Source organism: Arachis hypogaea, chromosome 11 (genome assembly GCF_003086295.3).
Source record: "Arachis hypogaea cultivar Tifrunner chromosome 11, arahy.Tifrunner.gnm2.J5K5, whole genome shotgun sequence".
Lineage (NCBI taxonomy): Eukaryota > Viridiplantae > Streptophyta > Magnoliopsida > Fabales > Fabaceae > Arachis > Arachis hypogaea.
In genome coordinates, this window is record NC_092046.1 from 116,778,471 (window position 1) to 116,787,013 (window position 8,543).

Here is an 8,543-nt window from a genome sequence, read left to right on the forward strand (position 1 = left end):
CTCCTTGAAGAACCAATGGTGCTCTTGAGCTCCTCTATGTCTCTTCCTTTTGCCTTTGTTGCTCCTCCCTCATGGCTCTTTGATCTTCTCTAATCTCATGGAGGATGATGGAGTACTCTTGGTGCTCCACCCTTAGTTGTCCCATGTTGGAACTTAATTCTCCTAGGGAAGTGTTGATTTGCTCCCAATAATTCTGTGGAGGAAAGTGCATCCCTTGAGGCATCTCAGGGATTTCATGGTGAGGAATTTCCTCATGCTCATGTTGAGGTCCATGATCTCTTATTTGCTACATCCTTTTCTTAGTGATGGGCTTGTCCTCTTCAATGAGGATGTCTCCCTCTATGTCAATTCTAGCCAAATTGCAGAGGTGGCAAATGAGGTGAGGAAAGACTAACCTTGCCCAAGTGGAGGACTTGTCAGCCACCTTGTAGAGTTCTTGAGGTATAATCTCATGAACTTCCACCTCTTCTCCAATCATGATACTATAGATCATGATGGCCCGGTCTATAGTACTTCAGACCGGTTACTAGTAGGAATGATTGAGCGTTGAATAAACTCTAGCCATCCCCTAGCCACTGGTTTGAGGTCATGCCTTCTTTATTGAACCGGCTTACCTCTTGAGTCAATTTTCCATTGAGCTCCTTCCTCACATATGTCTATGAGGACTTGGTCTAACCTTTGATCAAAGTTGACCCTTCTGGTGTAGGGGCGTGCGTTCTCTTCCATCATTGGCAAGTTGAACGCCAGCCTTACATTTTCTGGACTGAAATCTAAGTATTTCCCCTGAACCATGGTGAGCCAATGCTTTGGATTCAGGTTCACACTTTGATCATGGTTCCTAGTGATCCATGCGTTTGCATAGAACTCTTGAACCATTAGGATCCCGACTTGTTGAATGGGGTTGGTGAGAACTTCCCAACCTCTCCTTTAGATCTCAATTTGGATCTCCAGATACGCATTCTTTTTGAGCTTGAAAGGAACCTCAGGGATCACTTTCTTCTTGGCCACAACTTCATAGAAGTGGTCTTGATGAACCTTTGAGATGAATCTCTCCATCTCCTATGACTCAGAGGTGGAAGCAATTGCCTTCCCTTTCCTCTTTTTAGAGGTTTCTCTGGTCTTAGGTGCCATAAATAGTTATGGAGAAACAAAAAGCTATGCTTTTACCACACCAAACTTAAAATGTTTGCTCGTCCCCGAGCAAAAGAAGAAAGAAAGTAGTAGAAGAAGAAGAAAATGGAGGAGATGTGGGAAGAAGATGTATTCGGCCAAGGAGAAGAAGAGAGGGTTGTGTTGTGTGAAAATGAAGAAGGAGTGAGGGGTTTATATAGGAGTGAGGGGGTGTGTAGGGTGCGGCCATTAGGGTTGGTTTTGGGAGGGAAATTAGTTCGAATTTTGAAGGTAGGTAGGGTTTATGGGGAAGAGAGGGTGGATGTGAGTGGTGAAGAGGTGATGGGAAAGAGTGATTGAGGTGATTGGTGAGGGGTATTTGGGGAAGAGTGTTATGAAAAGGTGTGAAGAGGAGAGAAGAAAATGTGGGGGTCCTGTGGGGTCCACAGATCAAGTGGGGTCAAGGACTTAACATCCCTACTCCAATTAGGCGTGTAAAACGCCCTTGCTGTGCAATCCTGGCGTTTAACGCCAGACTGCTGCCTGTTTCTGGCATTAAACGCCCAAATGTAGCTTGTTTCTGGCGTTTAACGCCAGGTAGATGCTTGTTTCTGGCGTTAAACGCCAGCTTGGTGCCTGTTTCTGGCGTTAAACGCCAGACATATGCTTGTTTTTGGCGTTTAAACGCCAGACTGCTCTCCTCCAGGGTGTGCTATTTTTAATGCTATTTTTTCATTTTGTTTTTTATTTTTCAGTAGTTTTTGTGACTCCACATGATCATCAACCTAATAAAACATGAAATAACAAAGAGAAAATAAAATAGATATGATTAAATAACATTGGATTGCCTCCCAACAAGCGCTTCTTTAATGTCAATAGCTTGACAGTGAGTTCCCATGGAGCCTCACAGATAATCAGAGCAAGGTTGGAACCTCCCAACACCAAACTTAGAGTTTGAATGTGGGGGTTCAACACCAAACTTAGAGTTTGGTTGTGGCCTCCCAACACCAAACTTAGAGTTTGAATGTGGGGGCTTTGATTGACTCTGCAGTGAGAGAAGCTTTTCATGCTTCCTCTCCATGGTTACAGAAGGAGATCTTTGAGTTTTAAACACAAGGTAGTCCTCATTCAGTTGAAGGATCAATTCTCCTCTGTCCACATCAATCACAGCTCTTGCTGTGGCTAGGAAGGGTCTTCCAAGGATGATGGATTCATCCTCATCCTTCCCAGTGTCTAGGATTATGAAATCAGCAGGAATGTAAATGCCTTCAACCTTTACTAACACATCCTTTACTAGTCCATAAGTCTGTTTTCTTGAGTTGTCTGCCATCTCTAATGAGATTCTAGCAGCTTGCACCTCAAAGATCCCAAGTTTCTCCATTACAGAGAGTGGCATTAAGTTTATTCCTGACCCCAAGTCACACAGAGCTTTCTCAAAGTTCATGGTGCCTATGTTATAGGGAATTAGGAATTTACCAGGATCCTATTTCTTTTGAGGTAATTTCTGTCTATCTAATGCATTCAGTTCATTGGTGAGCAAGGGAGGTTCATCTTCCCAAGTCTCATTACCAAATAATTTGGCATTCAGCTTCATGATTGCACCAATGTACTTGGCAACTTGCTCTTCAGTAATGACTTTATTCTCTTCAGAAGAAGAGTACTCATTAGAGCTCATGAAGGGCAGAAGAAGGTTTAATGGAATCTCTATGGTCTCTAGGTGAGCCTCAGATCCCTTTAGGTCCTCATTGAGGAACTCCTTATTGATCACTGAGCATCTCAGGAGGTCTTCCTCATTGGGATTCACGTCCTCTCCCTCCCTTGTAGGTTCGACCATGATGGTTAAATCTATGGCCTTGCACTCTCTCTTTGGATTCTCTTCTGTGTTGCTTGGGAGAGTACTAGGAGGAGTTTCAGTGACTCTTTTACTCAGCTGGCCCACTTGTGCCTCCAAATTTCTAATGGAGGACCTTGTTTCATTCATGAAACTTACAGTGGCCTTAGATAGATCAGAGACTATATTTGCTAAGCTAGATGGATTCTGCTCAGAATTCTCTGTCTGTTGCTGAGTGGATGATGGAAAAGGTTTGCTATTGCTAAACCTGTTTCTTCCACCATTATTAAAGCCTTGTTGAGGCTTTTGTTGATCCTTCCATGAGAAATTTGGATGATTTCTCCATGAGGGATTATAGGTGTTTCCATAGGGTTCACCCATGTAATTTACCTCTGCTATTGCAGGGTTCTCAGGATCATAAGCTTCTTCTTCAGAAGATGCCTCTTTAGTACTGTTGGATGATTCCTTCAATCCATTCAGTCTCTGAGAGATCATATTGACTTGCTGAGTCAATATTTTGTTCTGAGCCAATATGGCATTCAGAGTATCAATTTCAAGAACTCCCTTCCTCTGAGGCGTCCCATTACTCACAGGATTCCTTTCAGAAGTGTACATGAACTGGTTATTTACAACCATGTCAATGAGTTCTTGAGCTTCTGCAGGCGTTTTCTTTAGGTGAATGGATCCACCTGCAGAATGGTCCAATGACATTTTAGATAATTCAGACAGACCATCATAGAATATATCCAAGATGGTCCATTCTAAAAGCATGTCAGAAGGACACTTTTTGGTCAGTTCCTTGTATCTCTCCCAAGCTTCATAGAGGGATTCACCTTTCTTTTGTCTGAAGGTTTGAACATCCACTCTAAGCTTACTAAGCTTTTGAGGAGGAAAGAACTTGGCTAAGAAAGTTGTGATCAGCTTATCCCAAGAATTAAGGCCGTCTTTAGGTTGAGAGTCCAACCATATTCTAGCTCTGTCTCTTACAGCAAATGGGAAAAGCATAAGCCTGTAGACCTCGGGATCAATCCCATTGGTCTTAACAGTATCACAGATATGCAAGAATTCAGTTAAGAACTGAAAGGGATCTTCTGATGGAAGTCCATGAAACTTGCAATTCTGTTGCATCAGAGAAACTAATTGAGGTTTCAGCTCAAAATTGTTTGCTCCAATGGCAGGGATTCAGATGCTTCTTCCATGTAAATTGGAATTAGGTGCAGTAAAGTCACCAAGCATCTTCCTTGCATTGTTATTATTTTCGGCCATTCCTCCTTCTTTTTCGAAAATTTCTGTCAGATTTTCTCCAGAGAGTTGTGCTTTAGCTTCCCTTAGCTTCCTCTTCAGAGTTCTTTCAGGTTCAGGATCAGCTTCAACAAGAATGTTCTTATCCTTGTTCCTGCTCATATGAAAAAGAAGAAAGCAGAAAAGAAGGGGAATCCTCTATGTCACAGTATAGAGATTCCTTTATGTGAGTAGAAGAAGGAAAGAAATTCGAACACAAAAAGAGAGAGAGGGTTCGAATTTTTAAGAAGAAGAGAAGTGTTAGTAGATAAATAAATAATTAGAAGGAGGTGAGAGAGAAGAATTTTTGAAAATTAAATAAATTAAAATAAAAAATATTTTTATTTTTAACTTAAAATTAAAATTAGAATTCGAAAATTAAGAAAGGGAAATTGAATCAAATTAAATTAAATTTAAAAAAATTAGTTAATTAAAAAAAGAATTTTGAAAAAGAGGAAGGTGATTTTCGAAAATTAGAGAGAGAATTAGTTAGGTAGTTTTAAAAAAAAAATAAGAATCAAACAAAAAGATAAGATTGATTGAAAAGGATTTGAAATTCAATTTTGAAAAGATAAGAAGTTAGAAAAGATTTTGAAATTGAATTTGAAAAAGATGTGATTGAAACTTATTTTGAAAAAAATTTGAAAAAGAAATTTAAAAAGATTTGATTTTGAAAATTAAAGTTGATTACTTGACTAACAAGAAACTAAAAAGATATGATTCTAGAGTTTAAAGATTGAACCTTTCTTACTAGGCAAGTAACAAACTTAAAAAATTTGAATCAATCACATTAATTGTTAGCATTAATTTCGAAAATATGAATTAGAAATAAGAAAAATATTTTGAAAATCAATCATAAAGTTTTCGAAAATATGAAAGAAAAAATAAAAAAGATTTGATTTTTGAAAAAGATTTGAAAAAGATAGAATTTTTAAATTGAAAATTTGATTTGACTCATAAGAAACAACTAAATTTTAAAAAATTTTGAAAAAGTCAACTCAAATTTTCGAAAATTTATGAGTGAAAAAGGGAAAGATATTTTTTTTTATTTTTGAATTTTTAATGATGAAAGAGAAAAACATCAAAAAGACTCGATGCATGAAAATTTTGGATCAAAACATATGATGCATGCAAGAACACTATGAATGTCAAGATGAACACCAAGAACACTTTGAATGTCAAGATGAACACCAAGAACTTGTTTTTGAAAATTTTGAAGAAGAGAAAAACATGCAAGACACCAAACTTAAAGATTTTTAATTTTTAGACACTAACAAATTGAAAATGCATATGAAAAACAAGAAAAAATACAAAATAAGAAATTTTAAAGATCAAACAAGAAGACTTACCAAGAACAACTTGAAGATCATGAAGAATGCAATACATGAATTTTCAAAAATGCAAGAAAAATAACAACTTGCAATTTGACACCAAACTTAAAAATTGACACTAGACTCAAACAAGAAACATAAAATTTTTGGTTTTTTATGATTTTATTAATTTTTTTTTGGATTTTTCAAAAATTAATTTGAAAAAGAAAAATAAGGATTTCAAAAAATTTTTTTTTATAAGAATTCCAGGAATCTGCAATGTTAGTCTAAAGCTTTGGTCCAGGAATTAGACATGGCTCACTAGCCAGCCAAGCTTTCAGTGAAAGCTCCGGTCCAAAACAGTAGACATGGCCAATGGCCAGCCAAGCTTCAGCAGATACAAATCAGACATACAACAGCTGATACTACATCCAACTTCATATGCTGATAAGTGGAAGCCTCGGTCCAAATGAATTAGACATGGCTTTACAGCCAGCCAGGCTTCAACGTGCTTTATGAAACTCTAGAATTCATTCTTAAAAATTCTGAAGAACATAGAATAAATTTTTTTTTTTGAAAATATTTTCGAAAATAAAAATAATCAAACCAAAAAGCTTAAAATTAAAATAAAATTACCTAATCTGAGCAACAAGATGAACCGTCAGTTGTCCAAACTCGAACAATCCCCGGCAACGGCGCCAAAAACTTGGTGCACGAAATTGTGATCATCAATGGCGCCAACAACTTGGTACACACAATTTTAATCTCAACTCTTTATCACAACTTCGCACAACTAACCAGCAAGTGCACTGGGTCGTCCAAGTAATAAACCTTACGTGAGTAAGGGTCGATCCCACGGAGATTGTCGGCCTGAAGCAAGCTATGGTCACCTTGTAAATCTCAGTCAGGCGGATTCAAATGGTTATGGTGAATTGATAATAAAAAGATAAATAAAACGTAAATTAAAGATAGAGGTACTTATGTAATTCATTGGTGAGAATTTCAGATAAGCATATAAAGATGCTTTCGTTCCTCTGAACCTCTGCTTTTCTGCTGTCTTCATCCAATCATTCCTACTCCTTTCTATGGCAAGCTGTTTGTTAGGCATCACCGTTGTCAATGGCTACATCCTGTCCTCTCAGTGAAAATGGTCCAATGCGCTGTCACTGCATGGCTAATCATCTGTCGGTTCTCGATCATACTGGAATAGGATCCATTGATCCTTTTGCGTCTGTCACTACGCCCAGCACTCGCGAGTTTGAAGCTCGTCACAGCCATCTCTTCCCAGATCCTACTCAGAATACCACAGACAAGGTTTAGACTTTCCGGATCTCAAGAATGGCCGTCCATGGATTCTAACTTATACCACAAAGACTCTGATTAAGGAATCCCAGAGATACTCATTCAATCTAAGGTAGAACGGAAGTGGTTGTCAAGCACGCGTTCATGGGTTGGGAATGATGATGACTGTCACGATCATCACATTCATATTGAGGTGTGAATGAATATCTTAGAATCGGAATAAGCTTGAATTGAATAGAATAACAATAGTACTTTGTATTAATTCATGAGGAACAGCAGAGCTCCACACCTTAATCTATGGTGTGTAGAAACACTACCGTTAAAAATACATAAGTGATGAAGGTCCTGGCATGGCCGAATGGCCTGCCCCCATAAAGGTCTAAGATAGCATAAAACTGATCAAAGATGTAAATACAATAGTAAAAAGTCCTATTTATACTAAACTAGTTACTAGGGTTTACAGAAATGAGTAATTGATGCAGAAATCCACTTCTAGGGCCCACTTGGTGTGTGCTTGGGCTGAGCATGGAGCTTTACATGTGTGGAGGCTTCTCTTGGAGTTGAACGCCAGTTTGTAACCTGTTTCTGGTGTTTAACTCCACTTTGAAACCTGTTTCTGGCGTTTAACTCCAGAATGCAGCATGGAACTGGCGTTGAACGCCAGTTTGCATCATCTAAACTCGGGCAAAGTATGGACTATTATATATTGCTGGAAAGCCCTGGATGTCTAATTTCCAACCAATTGAGAGCGCGCCATTTGGAATTCTGTAGTTCCAGAAAATCCACTTTGAGTGCAGGGAGGTCAGAATCCAACAGCATCTGCAGTCCTTCTTCAACCTCTGAATCTGATTTTTACTCAAGTCCCTCAATTTCAGCCACAAAATACCTGAAATCACAGAAAAACACACAAACTCATAGTAAAGTCCAGAAATGTGAATTTTAATTAAAAACTAATAAAAATATACTAAAAACTAATTAAATTATACTGAAAACTGTGTAAAAACAATGCCAAAAAACGTATAAATTATCTGCTCATGAACCATATTGGGTGCATTTAGCATAGAATGTCATCAGTTCTGACTCATGCACCCGATAATCTACACCTCTGCGAATTGAATAATCTTTCATCGCCTTAATTACTGCCTCCCTAGAACAGAATTCCATTCCCATGGTTAATTCACCATCTGGCATAACGGAAAGCTCTGCTGCAATCACATCACAAATTTTATAGTTGTCAGAACTAATAATCTAATAAACTAATAATTACAGAACAATGAAAAACCTAGTTGTCAAAACCGAATCGGTGATCGAACTGGTTAGGTCATTGGGTCCTTAGGTCACTGGTTCAACTGGTGGATCTTTGGTTGAATCGATTGACCCGGTCCTATGTAAATAAAAAATAAAACATAGTAAAAAATGTTCACTAATATTTTAAAAATATCTAGCGATTCTAAAACAATATGAAATAGAAACAATAAGTATTTTGTTAATTTTACCGAATTTGACCGGTTTTAATCGGCTCACTCCGGAATTTACTGGTTTGCACCGGTTCGTTGCCTTGTGCGGTCTCATCATCAGACTGGACCGGTCTAGGGTTCGGTTTATCGGTTTTCCGGTCGAACTGACCGATTCGGTCCGGTTCATCGATTTTCTGGTCGAACCCACCGGTCCGATCCGTTTTTAATAACAATGATGGAAAATACTAAATT

General features: G+C 38.2%; 1 non-coding gene across 1 annotated transcript; it reads left to right on the forward strand.

Annotated features, from left to right (window-relative positions):
• The first annotated feature begins 3,706 nt into the window (after positions 1-3,706).
• On the forward strand, positions 3,707-3,814 carry LOC112726028 (small nucleolar RNA R71). The gene has a single exon (XR_003165100.1). It is a non-coding gene; the product is annotated as a small nucleolar RNA R71 (small nucleolar RNA).
• The last annotated feature ends 4,729 nt before the right edge of the window (positions 3,815-8,543 follow it).